Below are 18,231 nucleotides of genomic sequence, written 5' to 3'. Positions count from 1 at the left end.
ATCAAGTATGCAATCATAATGTATGCCTAAGGATAAATGTCGATGCCTGAAACAGATCCTGCGTTAAGGTAACAGTTGAACTCAAAGTTGAGTTTATTGCATATTAAATATATCTGAGAAATTACCGATCCTTCTGTACATCGATTCAGATTTGTAAAGCTGTTTTTTTCTCTATATAAAGAGTTTTATGTTTATGATTCTCATATATCTTTGAAGTCTGTAGAAACATTAATGGAACATTAGAAATATATTAAATATAATTCGTTACTAGAGGTTCCATTGTCCAGGACCACTTCCCATTTCTCATCATAGTTAAAAGAAAAAAATGGCTTCACGACTCTAAAGTGTCAATAAAAAGTGAGGGATATTTTTCTATTTCATTTAGAGAATTGGATACCTGTCACCCTCAAATGTCTTTTAAATGTAGGAGCACTAATAGTAATGGAGATGGAACCTTTTTTATGATACTTAGATGCATCTGACTATTGGCTGTAGTGTGGCCAGGTGTGTGTTTGTGTGAGAGAGAAAGGAAGATTATGTTTACTATGATTGGTATTTACATTTATTTATTTAGCAGACACTTTTCTCCAAGACGACTTCCAATGAGCTCTATGTAGTGTTACCCGCCCACACACCTTATTCACCAAGGTAACTTACACTGCTAGATACAATGCTTACACTGGGTCACTCATCCATACATCAGTGGAAGACACTCTCTCCTTCACTCACACACTATGGGGGAACCTGAACAGCATGTCTTTGGACTGTGGGAGGAAACCAGAGCACCCAAAAGAAACCCACACAGACACGGGGAAAACATGCAGACTTCACACAGATTAAGTGGGGCTCAAGCTCACGTCCTCACGCACCACCCATGCGCTGTGAGACAGCAGCGCTACTCGCGGTGCCACCGTGCCACCACAAGGTATGATTACTCTGATACAGTGTGGTCACATTACAGCATTGACCCAATATAGAATATAAACCTGACAATTATTTGCACAGGTTCAACTAGAAATTATGACACATAAATTACTGACCGACTGCTTTAACCACATAGAACTTGTTACCATATTAATGAATGTTTAGCAAGCAAGGTAAACAAGTCAACAGGAGAAGAGCAACTCACTTTTAGTGGATGTGGAGGTATTTTTTAGCTGTCATTTTTCTCCAATATGACTTACAATGTGAAGCTATTAATTTTTTTTTTTTTTTTTTTTTTTTTTTTGTACAGCTGGATAATTCTTACTTTATCAAAAAAGGGTAAGTCAATCAGTGGCACTACAGCAGGAGGTGAGATTCAAATCAGCTTATGTGGACTAAGACTGACATCCCTTGACAGACAAGGATAACAGTTCAGGTATGAAATGTAGGTGGACAAAATATCTCCATCTCCTGCCTCACACACTGTGTACATTACCCCCCCCCCTCATATTTTAATTACTTCAATAGTAACAGAGAAGCTAAAAGATATATTTTCTTACACATATTCTAAAACATTTTGGTGTTACATATTTTCATTTTGGGATTTTGATGAATTTTAGGTGACATTTTCAGCCGGGAACATTTTTTCCTATAACAAATAATGGCAATTTGATCTCTTCACAGGGATTCGCCTAATGGCATCATTTTGTGGAAAGAATGAACCTTGTTATGTGAGGGATGCGTATATTTTCAGTCCGGCAGTTGAAAACTAACTAACCAGCCCACTGCTAGTTTGCATATTAGCAAATGACACAATTAAACATCAAAATGAATAATAACTTAATAAACAGAAAAAAAAAAAATATCTTCATCTTTGATTACCATAGCTGTTCTGTCCAGACGACCTCACTGCCAGACCTGGTGACAGTGTTACCTTCAGCTTCCTCCATATCAGCTTCCCACAGGCGTCTTGCAGGCGCCTGTCGCCAATTGCATGGAAAATGGGAAGCGACAGCGGAGCGTGTCCCCTGTTCGGAAACAGATCACCATCCAGTGCCTTCTAATGACATTACTACCGCTCTAACGCACTGCACAAAATGCATCGTTCGCCAGCGGGTATTAAGGGCCAGGCTTTATTCAATTATGTGTGACAGCTTTGACGGCCTCCAGAACCATTCCCTTTCAAAGGAATTGTTTGTGAAAATATAACACCTTGTAAAGATAAGATCTCTCTCTTTTCTTGTAAATCTTTTTGCCGAAAATATTTTAAAATGACAAACGGGAAGTGTAACCCTGTAATTAATAATAAATAAATAATTATTTTTGGCCTCTGTTTTGTCAGTTGTGCATGTGTGTTTGAGTATATAATAAACAGATCATCCGGGGCTCATGAATATGCTTTCGGGCTATAAATAAAATTGTTGACTATGCAAAAAAAATGCAGTTTTTCCAGTGTTTTGATTTAAGATGGTACAATCAGTACAGTTATTATTTATGATGTATTTTTACAATACTGTATATGTCAATAAATTATGGATTTAAATGAGACCTTTTGAAAATAATTTTTATACTGAGTTCATTTTTCTATACACCTTCTACATAACTTTTGGGTGCCACTCTATGTCTTGTATAATACTTATTTTCATTAAACGTTGCACATTATTAATTTTTATTAGACTGCTTAGACTGCAGTTGCAGACAACCAACAAAAAAATAATTTTACAGTTTCAATGCATTTGTTGATATTGCAGATATATTCAAAGTGCAGGTACTGTACATTCAGCAGTGATATTCACTCTTGGAGCAAGAACAACACCTTCTTTTTTACTATGTCTTGCTTTTATTGAACTTTTTTTGTTTTTTTTTTTTACTTTTAACAAGTTTTTTTTTTTTTTTTTTAAATTGAAACCAAACTTTTCTTACCAGTAAGACAAACCACATCTTTGGGAAAAAGATTGTGAAAAAATATCAAACAAATGATGGATGAACACATACAGCACATATGGGTTGCTGACAGTGTGTGTTTAGCACTGTTGCCTTCAGCTCTCAAGGTTGTATCATTCATCTATCACCTACTGCTACAACACTCTTAGGTAATGTGCATACCTTAATCCAACCAGTAAAATTACCTGACTGTACAAAGGGGTAAATAACTGCCAATAGCTGCTTTGGAGAAAACATGAGTGAAACTAATAAATGTTATTATTAGTAGGATTCAAAAACAATATGTCAGTAAATACAGGAAATACAGTCAGTACTGATGTACTTTAAGGTGACTTCATGACAATTAAATGTTAACTACACACACTATATGCAGGGTGTCCAAGGCAGCATGTGGCCACAGTTTCACGTAATGTGGCCCTTAAAAACATGTGTAAATTATAAATATATACTATGCCTATCATAAATGCTATAAATTACGTTGAATCACACGCTAATACAGTTATAGTTAGGCACACACTTGAACATACACGACGCCTAAATAAAAAAACAGTAAAACGTTTTTCTCAGTTCAGAGAATTAAGATTCAGTATGTAGCTGTGATTTTTATGTGTGGCCTTGGAACCAGTTCACCATCATGACTGAGGCCCTTGAGCAAAAGAGGTTGGACACTCCTATACCACATAGCCATAGTATAGTTAATTGTCCACTGGAGTCATACACTGACTGCCAGCATTTGTAGATATCTTGTGCCATTCACTGCCAGCCTTTGCATGATGCCCCCAACCCCAGCTGCCCCTGCCTGATCAGAGGTTGCTTTCCCTCGGGGCTCCGGTTGCAGAGAAACCCTGATGGGTGACATTCCCCCAGAGCACACTCACCGTAGAAAGGCCACTCTTAAACATAATTTTGTGTGAGTGTTTTATTCCTGGTCTGTCGCAAAGCGGCAGGTGGGCTGCACAATGCTGTCAGCCCACAGCTCTAGTAGAGGCAGTACAAATATCACTAGCAGTCAACAGGATGAACCAGTAGAAGAGAAGCACAAGCTTACACCCTCTTTGTCTGGTCATTTCCATGCCCTCAAGTGTCTTTAAAAGCAGGTGTGCTCACATCCAGAGTTCACAGTAAAATAATGTTTCTGCTGGGGCTCAGCACACAATGGTGCTGAAACACAATTTTCCAAAAAGGATGACTTTAGATGTTACAGTCATAGAACATTACTGCAAAATAATTGTGAACAATATGTACAGTGCATCGTCATTTAAAATAGATGCATCCCTTTATTTCTTCATCAGCAACAAATGAGAACTTCAGGTCTCAGGGGTAATTCTACTGTGTGTTCAGTAGTTAGGCTGAAAATGACAGTTAGTGCCAGACTTAGTTCATTATAAACACAATCATTTGTGCACTCATTAGCAGCATATTACTGCACATGTCTCCTTTGAGATGCGTTTCAAAGGAATCTTCCTTCCCTCCTGAGTCCAGCGTGCCAGTGCAGGATATGAAGGCAGTGCCCTATCTGCATGGACAGGCAGGTTCCAATTAAATGTCAGCCTAGGAAATGCTACGGAGTAATGTGCTCTCCTGAAATAATGGAGGCAGAAGTAGACAGTTTGTAAGAATGGCTTTTTGATGTTTCAGAGAAAATTGGGAATTGTAAAAGGTCGCAGTGGATCAAAGTCACATCGCATCAGGTTGCCGGCCAGGGTGGCTGGGGGCAGGACCAGGGGACGGTTAACATGCCATCCTCCGGCAGATCAATGGCTGTTAGCAGATAGCTCTATAAGAGCCAGGTTCAGGGCGAAGGCCTGGGCCCGCCATCAATGCCGCATTAGAAGCAGGTGAGGTTAGGGGCATGAAATACACGCACGAGATGTTGTGTGTATAGGTCCAGGTAGAGTGGGAAGTTCACGCAAATCAAAGAGAAGCAGCGTTCCCACTCTCCAAAGCCTGGATGTTCTCAGAAGGGTAAAGCAGCCGAAGAAGAGAACAGGTACATGCTCTCCCCATTCTGTGTAACTCTTCGATTTCTTTCAGCATTCTTCAAACATACACACAAAGTAAAGACACAAAATGGCTGTTATATTGTTCACTTCATTTGTTCTGTCCTGTAGAAATCACTTCTTATTCACCATGGGTAGACATGAAGCTTTGAGTTCTAGTATGCTGAATCCCCACGGACATCGCAGCCAGCAAGGAGCAGCAAGACACGTCACATTGAGTTTTTTACAGAGTTGCACCTTCTGTGTGGCATCTCACCAACCTGCGGCACGTGTCAGGGAAATGTTATCAAAGTGAGAAATGCATAAGTCCCCAAGAGAGCATATGTGGTCACTGGTTCAGTCAGGTAGCTGACTTCACAGTCCTCTGCTGTTTCTTCAGAACATTCTTTTATGAATGGAAACCCAACAACCCAGAAACCACAACACTTCCCTCAAATGTAGCATTAAAAGTGCTCATAGCTATAGCATCATCTGCATGCAGTGTCATCACGGACCTCTGAAATCTTTTCAGATTTGTACCATATTCCATCTGTGTGGATTTTATTATTATTATTATTATTATTATTATTATTATTATTATTATTATTATTATTTATACTCTTCACTCTTTAATTCATAATGGGCAGATAATGCAGAAATAAAAGAAAATGTCAAAAATTAAAGTAAAAGTAGAAAATGTGAATAAAATGCATGAAATTCAGAGAAACTGGTCACCATTAATTTTATTACTTCAGGAGCTTTTGATAGAGGATGCCAAAAAGCCTTGATGCAATCAGATGAAACAAACTATATTTATGGTGAATATGTCAAACTTGACATTGCGGTTGTGATGTAACTTCTCCAATGCTGCCATTGTCAGCGGTGTGCGGCTCTCAATGAAAGACTGCAGCTGGAAAGTTTGGCTCAGCGTCTCGACTCGGTTCTGGCGCAGCTTTGCTCTGCAGCACGTCCTGGGGAGAGACTCTGGGAACCAGCGACGAACCAGCACGTGTAAAGAGATGCCATCTATTCTGGGCCATTGCACCGCAGCTCTGGGGCGCTAAGGTGCGGATCAGCCAGAAGGCTGACACGTGGATCCATAGCGTGGACAACAAAGTAAGTAGACGAACACCTTCTGCGGCAAAATCAGAAGCATTGACTGAACTCCGAGACAATGAAATCAGCTTTAGGATTTTATGCAACTCATGGAATTCCCCTCAGATTTCATATAATCTTTGAAAATCCCTTACAGTTTGATTTGATACAGCCAGTTTTCCATTGTTCATCTCGTGGTGAAACTGCCCAGCTGAAAGTCATTTTAGAAATTAGCCAGTCTGCTTAATGTCTCATGGGATATAACACGTGTATAATACAAGCAATTCTGAAACAAATACAGTCTGACACTTAGTTATTTGCAATACACCATTATATTACTTTATATTTTAATACATCGCTCTCTTCTTTTTGAACGTGAACGTGTCTCGGAAACAGAAAGGGAAAAAGTGCATTGTTTCGCATTGAGTGCCCTGCCCCTGCTATAACTTTAAAGTAAGTCTGGAGAAACATCTGATCTTACTGAAGAGAGCAGGTATTAAAGTGCTCAAGACAAAAAAAAACATCCCCTACAAGTAAACCCATGGTTAATCGGTGTTTCCGATTGTACTCACAGGATTACGTCCAACACTCCTTCTTCCTGTTAGGAGATCCTGGACTGAGGAACAGCCTGACCTATTCATCAGTTCCCGTCCTCCACGCAGCACGCAGACAGTGGCTAATCCATGGGTCCCGAAGCTCGGCCCGCTGAATACATTCCTTTATGATTAATGGACTTGACACTCATTTTTCCTAAGCCTCCGCTAAGTTCTACCGCACCAAGGTTCAGCTGACTGCTAAATACCACACTGGGCTGAAAGGAGTAAACCCATGTGGAGACTGAGGACTCGGAAGCCGCTATGCTCTGCTAGATCAGGTTTTTGGATGCAGGAACGTTAAATCCAGGCATGTGGCAAGACTGAAGTAGAATGAAATGCTGCACTGGCCTTGTAGATTATGGTGAAGAAGGTACAGCTGCAGACAGGAGATAAAGAGGTAGCATTTTAATGGAGTGGTGCTCCGGCAGGCCATGTGAAAACCTTTGCTTTCCAGTGAATGTGCTCCATTATAGGTCCTTCCTCAGATCTGGGCGACACACAGTGCACGGCCAGGACCGGTGATATCATGGTGGTGATACGTGCAGTTTGAAATCCCCCAGATGGACATTGGCTCAGACCCCTTGGGTTTCAAACTGACAAACTAATCTTTTTGTGCATAAGTAAGTCCCATTTCTTAACCTGCTGTCCATAAGATAAGGCATGAGTCACACAACAAGAGTGAACCTGTTGCCAACTTCAACAGTCAAAGCTATAACAGAAGCCCAGTCCTCCGATATCGGACGGTGCATGAACAAGTCTCCCTTCTCTAGCTGTTTGATATTAACCTATGAGTTCCCCAGCGTTTCTACTGTAAACTAAGTGATAGTCTAATGGAGTCATCCACAGAGAAAGAAAGCGAACCACCTTTGCCAGGCACAGTAATAAGAAATCAATGTTTCATATACTAGGATGACATCTGTGGACAAAGACGACACACTCGCATTAATATCTGTCACTCCCTGTCTCGGCAGCTGGAAAGCCATTGTCGCATCGGTACGGCTTATCCGAAGATCTCACCCCCACCTGGCGGCAAACGTACGCGATCAATATGTTTGCCTTGACTGACACAAGGGAACTCTTGCCGAGCGCCACGACGTAAATCCAAAACAGTACGAAACACTTATCTGTCTCATCGGCTGGCGTCAGCGGGGCCCATCGGGGGGCACAGGCATTTAGACCCACTGCTGAGGCCCACTTGCCAAGCCCCGAGGCCTCAGAAGTAGTTGCCTCTCCAAGGAGCAAAAATACATCCCCAACCCCGTACCCCAGCCCTGCCCCGTCGCCTTCAGCCCAAAGCAACGATATCTTGGCCATTATCTCTGCTGCACAAGTGTGCAGTTCCAGATAGTCCATCTCCGCGCGGCCTTTTGTTAGCCTTCGGCCTTGAGCTCCGCAGGAGAGAACAGACGCACGCTGGGCAGGGATAATCCCCTCTGATCGTCATGGCGACAGTGATTGACCGCCTGCCTTCCAGCAGAAGCTGAAGGACGGAGGTCCCAGCACCCCCTCAGCCAGCTTCCTCTCCAGTCCCGCACAGATCGGTATTGTGACTTCCTGCGCCCAGTCGTAGCACAGAAGTGCCCATTATGGATTAAATCCTATGCCATGCTGTCCACCTGGCAGCTAGACGTCATTATCTCCCAGTTAATGCGCCATGAAACTACACTTAATGGCTAACAAAGAACCAGATGAATAAACAAGGCAATAATATACATACTGCATATTTACAGTTCACGTGATTAAAGGACAATGAACACATTGCAGGGAGAGAGTATTAAACAAAACTGTAATTTATTTTGGGAATTTATCTTTAACGCTTTTCAGCGTTGCTGAAGGACTTTGCACGCAGTGAGCTGCAGCGTATTGCTGAAGGTTATGCTCGCCCAGTCGCTGCTATAGAACCGCTGAATTTCTAAGGGATATCCTCCCTCTGTGATCCACATGTGATTATCCCAGTGACACCAGCTTACAGGTCTTACAGTCTATTCATCGATCTTGAGAACAGGCAATAAATTCAGGCTTCACACAATAATCTTCTCTAATCTTACAGTGCAATTTATTATGTCATTAACCGACATAAGGTCAAAATATCCCATAACTGCCTCCTGTAAAAGAATAACAATTGATCAAAAGTGCACTAAGTTTTTATAGGTGATCAAAATGTAGCCCGGTGTATTTTCAAGGGAGTGATTTCAGCACAGTGGCTTAGACCACCAGTTTATGCTATATTATCTGTCTAAATTGCTAAAGCAGCACATGAATCTCGTTTTTTTTTTCCTTTTTTTTCCATTTCTTTTGCTGGGCCTGCATTGGCCTGGAATGAGGCAGAGCTGGAAGGATCAGTCCACCAATGGGCATAGCACAATCACAAGATCTGAGAAAGGGAATTTGTCAGATGTAGTAAAATGAAGATATGGAGACTACAGTATAATAACACTTACATGGGAAACCTATTGTAATTGCAAGATCTAGATGCCAAAGCAGCACAAAAAAAATCGCCCTGATAATGATATCCTGACCTGGGACAACTAATGATGTGCGCAATAATCAGCTAATGAAGCTGGCTCTTTTCATTATTTGAAAATAGTAAAAATGATGACAATTCTAAAAGTTATGAACATTACGGGTAATATACATACATTTACAATTTTCACCGTTACCTGATGTTTCGAATTGATTCCGTTTTCTTTTTTCTTAATGGTAACGCAACACCGCTGCTTAGACTAATTTCCACAGTTTGCAAAATATAATTGCATGAAAACTTTGTCCTTGCCTGTAAGCTACGAAACCTAATGTACACTGGGTCTTCAACTTAAGAACACAACTGGGACTGCAAGTCGGTCTGCAGCTTGTTTTGTCTGCAAATCCAAAGTCACTTTCATCACTACTTTAGAACCAATTCATAATCAACAAAAGCTTAATAATACAGATGTCCCTTGATTTATTCAGTTTGGTTTTGTTTAAAAAAAATAAAAGACTTCTCATGAAAGAAATTGGATAAATAGGATAGGATAAATACGATAAAAAAATTATCTTTTCAGTTTTCGTGTCACATCCACTGCAGGGGTTCGGACCTCATCCTGTAAATGCATTGTACAAGAAAGAGTGTACTCTGAATAATGTTTTATACTATGTTTTATTAAATTTAAATAACATTGAAATGGTCTCATTCAAAATTAAAAATTAACAATGTGTAATCTACACAACATCCTATTTAATTTATCCCGTAAGCATGCGAAACGTTTATCAGCTTCTGGCCACTTTCCGCTTGCTTTATCATCAGTAAGATAAGAGATGTCCCTCAATTTATTCACTGGTTGGGTTCTGCAAAATTCTTGGATATAGTTGTAATATATTTTTGGAAAAATCACTGTAAGACTTTTAAAAATTTGATTAACTTCAAAATACATTTGAAATTACAAACTCCAATTCAATGCCAAATGCGGACTTAATTATCCCATAAATATGAGCTACATTTGTCACCTTGTCAATCATTCACACTCAGGAACACCAGATGTGCACTGCAAAATCTGGATGTGAGATGAATTTACTTTTTCCTACACGTCTCTTTTTGGGTGTGTTTTATTGCCATGTAATGGCCCTGTGTGGTATTTGCAACATGTAAAATTTAGAAAATGGACAATTGAAAAAAAGTTTAAAAATAAGCTAATATATCTGTTTATACAGTATCTTCAAAAATGCGTAATTCAGATGCTTGTTAGACAAGGACTCAGTTTATTTGCCAAATTGTATTAAAAGTGGGTTTTTCCTCCAAAATCATCCATAAATGTTAATTGGAAGGAGAAAATAAAGATCAAGTTTTAAAGTATTTATTTACAGCTATTGTTAGTGTATTTGAATTGCCTACAGAATATGTTTACAGGTAGTAGGGATTATTTCTGTTGTTTGCCAGTCAGATTCAGATGGTGATCTAAATCAGCGCTTTTCCTTTCTTACTCATGAGCCCCCTGTAGCTCATTAAATCAAAACATGTCATGCTGCTTGATTGCTAAAGCCAGACTTTAATATATGCTACCTGTGAGTGAATTTTAATGACTGTAAATTAAAATTGCTCTGTAAAAAATAAGTCATAGTATCTTAATGTGAAAAGCTCAGTGAAGCTATGTACAGAAACACTGTTCTACTAAAAAAAGAAAAAAAGTAACCATAACATTATCATATGCAACATTATCATAAGGCAGTTGTGATGTGGACCAGAAAGTAAATTTTAGTTAATTGCTATTTTTTGTTCGGCCTTCAGCCGGACTTGCAGTAGGTTTGCATAACACTTCAGATGAATATGGTTCTTGGCAGGCCAATAGTTAGAATGTCCAGCTGTATAAAGAGATGAAAGCCATGGAGGTTGCCTTGGGTAAAGGATTCCGCTAAAGAACTCAACAATGCTCAGTTAAGTTGCCCTAAATTCCTTTCCTGTAACTCATTAAAGTGCCATGTCATGTAAGATGGATTAAACCAAAATCACAACATTTTAGGCAACTACCATGACCTGTGCATCACTGATGAGGCCACAGTGCACTCTGCCCAGAGGTGTTCAGCTCCGTTCATGTGTCTAATCGGGTTTAATTGGTCCAATTAGTGCTTTATCTGTCTTCTTTCACTTATGTGTTTTGACACAAATTCAGTAGTGACATACAGTGCTTCCTAAAGATAACACAAAGAAGCAGCATATCTTTAGGTTAAAAAAAAAATCAAAACAAGGTAGATAATTAAGTGATTAATGGAAGAGACTGGAGAAGCCTGTCACCCATGGTTTCACTGATAAGTAAAGTAACCTTGAGCACTTGGAGATGCGTGTTTGGCAAGATGCTGGTCAAAGATGCTGGTGATCCTCCTCAGAAAGGGGTTGCAGAACCTGAAGAGTAGTATGGATCTGCTGGGTCAACATGTCCAGCTGCCAGGGTTTCATCAGCCAGGAGGATAGTCCCCGCTCTGAGAAGCACCGTGTTGGGATGTACAGTCAGAGCCCAAAGTACATCCATTCAGATTATAAGAATTCATCTTGGCAATGTGTTTAATTTACTACCAAAACTGCAGTTCACAAAGCAATTTTTTAGATTTTTGAGAATTGAAATTTGGATTTTGTGCACCTGAGAAGAGGAGGACCAGGGCCACCATGTGGTCTTCCTCTCAGTTATAGTTTGGCTCGTGCTATGTTACGTTTTCAACCTGTGTCAGCCCTTGTTTGCTCATTGCACCTGTTATAATCTCCGTGACCATAGACCTGTTCGGACTGTCCAAACGTTTGGCGAGTGTCTTTGATGTTCAGTGAGAGTAAATTCATTCTCATTGTTTTCATAGATTCCTTTTGTCTTTATATTTTTTTATTCCCATTAAAGTTTGAATTGATAAATTTAATAAAAATTGATTATCATATGTATTTGTTTGGGGGGTGTGGTGGAGCAGCGGGCTTAGCCGGGGTTTGCTCTATGTTGGGTCTGGGGTTCGAGTCCCGCTTGGGATGCCTTGCAATGGACTGGTGTTCCATCCTGGGTGTGTCCCCTCCCCCTCCAGCCTTGTGCCCTGTGTTGCAGGGTTAGGCTCCAGTTTGCCATGACCCCGCTTGGAATAAGCGGTTTCGGACACCGTGTGTGATGTACTTGTTTTGTATGTTATAAACTAGTGCTAAATGAAATAATCACGTCCATTTTAATTCTGAATTTAATCGTGTTGTTATAAACTGCATTACATTAATTAATGATCATACAATTGCTTAAGTAAACTTATTAGTAAAATATTTTCGTCGAATAATCTGTTCTGAAAATATGTAGTTGTTTCCCTGTGGAAGTGTATGTATCTCGAAAAAAGCTATCTTGGCTGTTGACCTTCTACATTTAAAAATCATCACTAATTGTATCAGGGTTGCAATTAGTGATGGGTAGAAAGGTCAAAGTTTGATTTCATTTCAACCGGTGTTACTTTTTGTTTTTTAATGGCAGTTTAGCAATTTAACTTCACAGGGTGAGTAATTAAAATCACACTGCAATGACCCGGCCAAAGATATGTAGACTATTTTGCAATTACCTTTATTAAGCAGACTGGGCTCTAATTACTTGTTTTTTGAATATATAATTCGGGCTCTCTAATTAAAGGAAAAATACTTTTGGACAGAGGTGTAAAATACTAAATGTTGCCCCACCCTCACCTCCAACACACAGCAGAAGAAATTAAAACACCCACATTGATGTGTGATAGTTAGGATACCTGATTAGAACCCTAGTCATGTTTGTCATGATGCTTCTGCTTTAGACTGACAGCTCCCAGAAATATTTCTTGGAGCTCCACAGTTATGGTGTTTTTACGTGGAACAATATTATGGACAGGGATGTCTGAAGGCATCTGGAGTGAGCACTGAACTCTTCCGGGGACACGTGACTGTAATTACTACTCGGAAGCTGTCTCTCCAGGCTCCGTGTGAAGATGGCAGCCGGAGAGGGTGAGGTTTTACAGCACTCCACAATGCAGCCTGTAGGATAAATTATTGAGTGAGCCATACAGTCGCACGCTGTATATCTGCTCCAGTAACACTTTGCCGAAGAACCCAGAGGTTTTACGGCACCGCAGTTGTCTTGGTTCACATGTATAATTTAAGAAGACAATGGAGAAAATCTGCTTTGTAGGTGTCGTGCTTCAGCCTGCATCAAACTCAATCACGGTACCAGTGACTGCAACAGTGATGAAGGAACTATGCTTTTGTTGGAAATAATTATAGCTCCTTAAATGAAATTTATTACTGCATTCTTCTATGCTGGAAGTCAGTCAAGAGCTCTTTTACTCATATGTAGACAGAATGATTCCCATTTTAGCACGGCATCAAACCGAATAATTCTGCAAACAACAAAGCAGGCCAAATTAAATCACTGGTGTGATTGATTTTCTTTAGAGTTGTGGCTAAAAGATGTGCCGTAGACTGAATTGTCCGCCGAACCTCAGTTGAGTCTTATCTGCTCTGGAGTAACTCCTTCCTCATAGGGGAAGATTTTAGTCCAAAATCAGAAAATCAATGGTAACATAATGGTGTGAAGGAAGTTCACAGCTGCTGGTTTCCTTCTAAGCACTGGAATTTGAACAGAAATAAAGTCCACAATTTGTGTGCAGTGCATTAACAGAAAGTAATAAATAATGCATATGTGTGTGTATGTATATATATATATATATATATAATATAATATCAGAAAAAAAAAAAAAACATTATTTTTACAGTTATCACCATATCGTTCCTCTGGTTGTTTCCTCCTCTCTACAAGAGCTCTTCCTCACCTATAGGTGCCCGGTGGTACTCTAGGACTCAGACATGCCCTCGCACAAGCACCCCTGGCCTGTTTCCTTGACTCAGCATGTTTTTGTGGTCTTTCGACACACTCTGCTTCACAACCTTGAGCACAGGTGCGACGTCACATGGCACGGTGTGTGTCTAATGCCAGGCTGACCAGGTCTGAAGAACAGGGGCCAGCTGGTGTATTACTCACCCACACAGGACACCCACTATAAGGGTCTGAGCAGCTCGGCCATCAACTCGAGACCTTAAGGGAGAGTATTGGAAAGGCTCGCCTTCCTACTGGCAATCCTCCCCCACCACAGTTAATGTGCTCCAAGAGGAGATTTCAGACTAAATCTGTTTACCTCTTAAACGCACAGATGTCTTCTCGACCAAATGCAATAAACCTAATATAGCGTGGGTTGGAGCTTTTTCTTATTTCTCTTATTTCCTTCCCTTATTTCTCGGAAATGGATAGTCTCAATTGGCTTAATGATAGAATGTATAATAAATACGCAATTATGTAAATGTTATTAGCAACATTTTCATGTCTTCTCACAAGATGACTGAAATGTACCCTACATAAACTTTAATTATCTGGAAAGGAGGGGATGAATCGAAAGGGGGGAACAAACCTTTCAGCCCAATTTGAATTAATCTAATTGTTTTGATGTCTGTGTCACTTCTCACCGCAGAAGCAGAAAAATGTGTCCTGTTGTATTTCTACTGTTTCTAGGTTACTCGAGGAAATCTGTGCCGCAGTCCAATAACTGATGCTCATCTTTTCCCATTAAATCATCAGTGAAACAGTCCTTTATGAAACTATGCCTTACATTTCAAATGAGAACCGAGGGATTTACCAAGCCAAAGCCGTTTAACACGAATCAAAGCCAGTCATCGTTGCGTTGCCGTGTTTTTGTTTCGCTCTTTATTCGTTATTTTTCATTCATACCTTATACTTCGTTGCTCATTCTTCATACGTTCGCCTGGAGTCTAAACCGTTCTCTCTCCTGCATTTGAGCGGGCATTGTATTGCGCATTCCAGCATTTCTCTTTATTATGCTGTGCTTGTTGCATGTCACCCTCTAACATGCTCCGCTGATCTTTTGGATGGAGTGGTGTACGAAAACAACAGAATATTTCTGGAGCTTCCGCTGTCATTTCCAAGGCTCCTTATCGTTCGCTCCTTTGTCAGAGTGGTATCCCAGCAGGAGGCATCTCATTTCATTAAGATGGGTCTGTGCGGTACCTGCCTTTGGTTAGGCTAATACAGCCTGATTACACTGCTGGTCCCATCCGTTCCCCCTTCACTGACATTATCATTCTTCTCTCAGCACAATGAGCACACTGCTGCCAGAAAATAACCCAATAAAAGAAGGGGAAAACATTAATTATTCAAAGCTGACTGGCGCAACTCAGTCATTTGTTCTTATGCCCGCTGATGATGCAGGGCACAGAGAAAACCAGAGTGTGTGCGTTCATCCATCTCACCTGGTGATGGGGTAGTCGGGACTCTTCCTTTCGGGCAGGACTCGCTGGCACGAGTCCAGCCAAGGGCCTCGGTCCTGGCTCGTCCGTGCCTGGCGCACCTTGAAAATAAGAACATTGCCGTTTTGCTCGATGCCCCAAGGAAAAAGCGAATCGGTAGAACCTCTGACTCATGCTTCAATGGCTAAAAGAGAACTGTGAAGAGTTCTGGTTTTCACGAGTTGGTGAGGTCACACTGCAGGGCAAGTAAGTATCAGGTGTTTCATTAGGATATGATCTTTGGCTTTTTATTTACTTTTTTAGTTCTGTTTTCCAAATACAAAAATAGCACTATTTGCTGCTCCATGAGCTTGACTTGGAATGCAGTTGCTTCTTTTTTGAGCAATAAAGCTGTATTTTATTTTCTGTAAAATATATATGCTATCATATGGTGGGTTATATGTCTTTTTTGCTGCATCGCACTGATGGGAGAGATATCTGTAAATTTACCTGGCGCCTTTCTCAAAAGCAACCTAGAATTAATATACCCGTTTATACAGCTGAGCAACTCCTCCAGGAGCATTTCGAGGGCGTTAGATCAGGAAGCGGGACTCCAGCCTGGGTCATCTGAGTGCTAGGTGCCAGCTCTAACTACTATGCCACCTGCTGTCCTGGGAGAATTCAGCTTTTTAAATTTCATACCCAATCAAGCGATCATCCATGTATCTTGCTGTGGCCACTTATCATGAGGTAAAGATTGTCTTTTTCCTTTCATAAGATTCAGCGCCATCTACATATATGATCAAACATGACCGTAGTAGGCCAGAGCAGGAATGTCCCATAAATGCTTGGATTTCTTATTATTCTGTGTTTTAGAAAAGAACCTTCAGTCCACTTTCAAAGACAAGCTTTCATTTACATTTCTCAAGTAATGCAGGTCTTCTTGAGAAATAAAGCGCTCCATTCAAAAATATTCCACATCAGTACTAAAGCAGCTGCTTATCCCCTGCTTTGTGACATGAATGGCATTGACCAGATGCCAAGTCTGATTTAAAAACACTCAAAGAAAGGCATTTGCCATGACAATTAGGCAGAGCTGGCAGCACTCATCAGTGAACAGCAGAATGTAAAACATCGGTTCAGCCGAGTCTGTCACCCTGGCATTGACATATATGATATAACTAATCATTGCTCACCTGTGTGGCTGAAACCATTTTCTGCTGTTTCATTGTTACCCCATTCCCACCGTAGCTTAATAGCATTTGGCAGGCAGCAGGAAATTAAGAAGAGTGTTAGAAAAACTATAAAAAGAGCCATTTGTCCCAAGTACGTTGTGTTGGAAATATGTCCCGTGAATTTAAAAGATTTAATTTTCATCTAGTAAGCAATATCACCACGTTTGCCTAAAATAAACTAAAGTCACTCATCCTAAAGCTGAACTAATAGAACACGTTAAATAGGATTACCTTTTGTCAAAGTTATTACAATTAATTCAAATTTCAGTCAGACTCAAAATTTTCTATCAAAACCAGGATTTTCACTCTTCCTTCGGTCCTGTCAAGATGGTTGCAGAGTCTGTCTTTCGCACATGAATGAGCATCAAAGCCCTTTTCCTGGATCCAGATCTTACCTGTACTTTGAACACTGCATCCCACCAGCAGACAAAAGTGCACGACACAACATTAATTCCCATGCAGAATTGTTATGCTATTCAGAAATATGCATTTCATTTTTTAAGTACAGCAATATCACCAGCTTTAAAAGGATTAGTTCCATGTATGTGATGTTTGCTCTCACCTGTACAAGGAAATATTAAAGCCCTCTGTTGGTTATTGCGACTGTGATTGTGGCACACTTTCTTATGATTGTGTTGATTACAGTGTTTGTGGAAAAAATGTGAAATCAAGCATGTTGTTTGCCAGTTAAGGTATTTTACTGAAGCTCTGTGCTGGATCTCTTTCACTGACGATCTTAATGGTATTTGGCAGAAGAGTGGGACTGATTTGATTTACATAAATGTAGGTCCACAACAGGAGGACTGCTAACTGTATCTGAATCAGCCCTCGTATTTCACAGCTAAGATGAATTATGAATGCATTGATTTGAATTGCATCAGACTATAAAAATGTATGAAAACTGCTTTTCAGTTTGTTTAATTCAGGACAATGCATTAACTCAGAATATTTAAATACCTAAACACCCACAGTATTTTGTATTGCATTTTATCTGTATTTGATAGTATTTTTCCAGAATTTTACTTAAACACAAATGTTGAATTTTAAGCTGCATTAAATGTTAATTGCAACTAATCTCTATTTATTTCAGTAATTCGGGGCTCTCATTAAATCTGTTTGTGCTCTTTTTTCTTTTCTTCAGCAAGCTAAATCTGATTTTTTTTTTTTTTTTTTTTCTCTCGCAGAAGCTATGGCACCATTCAGATTCAGAGCCAGAACCTTGATGAAGGGTACGGATGCGCAGTTTCTAAGGTAAACATATCTATTAGTGGGAGGCTGGACCTCCGCCAGCTACTCTGGGCCGCCAGCAAATTGCTCGCTGTAAGAGTTTCTCTTCCATATGCATTCTGCTGTAGCATTGAGCGAGACCCAGTGTGGGTTAAGATGTGTCACATCTAACTGGGGATTAATTGATACTGGGACCAGGCCATGCAATCTGTGCGACCAGTCTGTTAACCAGCAGAAGCCTCCTCTTGTCTCTAGGAGATGGGAGAGGGAGCTGCTTTGGGGATCGCTCTTCACCGCAGGCTGCACAAAGCAGTGAAAGCGCCACTGATGCCCATTGTTACCCTAAATGGATTATACAAAATCACAGTTCCCATATCTGCGTGTGCCTTGCTTTTGTGTGAGTCGGTACCCACTGTCCCTACCAAAGCATAAGTTTAAAGGCAGTATTTTAAGATCTGGAATTTAAATGTGATTTCAGGTGGAGCAAA

Source organism: Scleropages formosus, chromosome 3 (assembly GCF_900964775.1).
Source record: "Scleropages formosus chromosome 3, fSclFor1.1, whole genome shotgun sequence".
NCBI classification, from domain to species: domain Eukaryota; kingdom Metazoa; phylum Chordata; class Actinopteri; order Osteoglossiformes; family Osteoglossidae; genus Scleropages; species Scleropages formosus.
Note: the sequence above shows the minus strand (reverse complement) of the source record.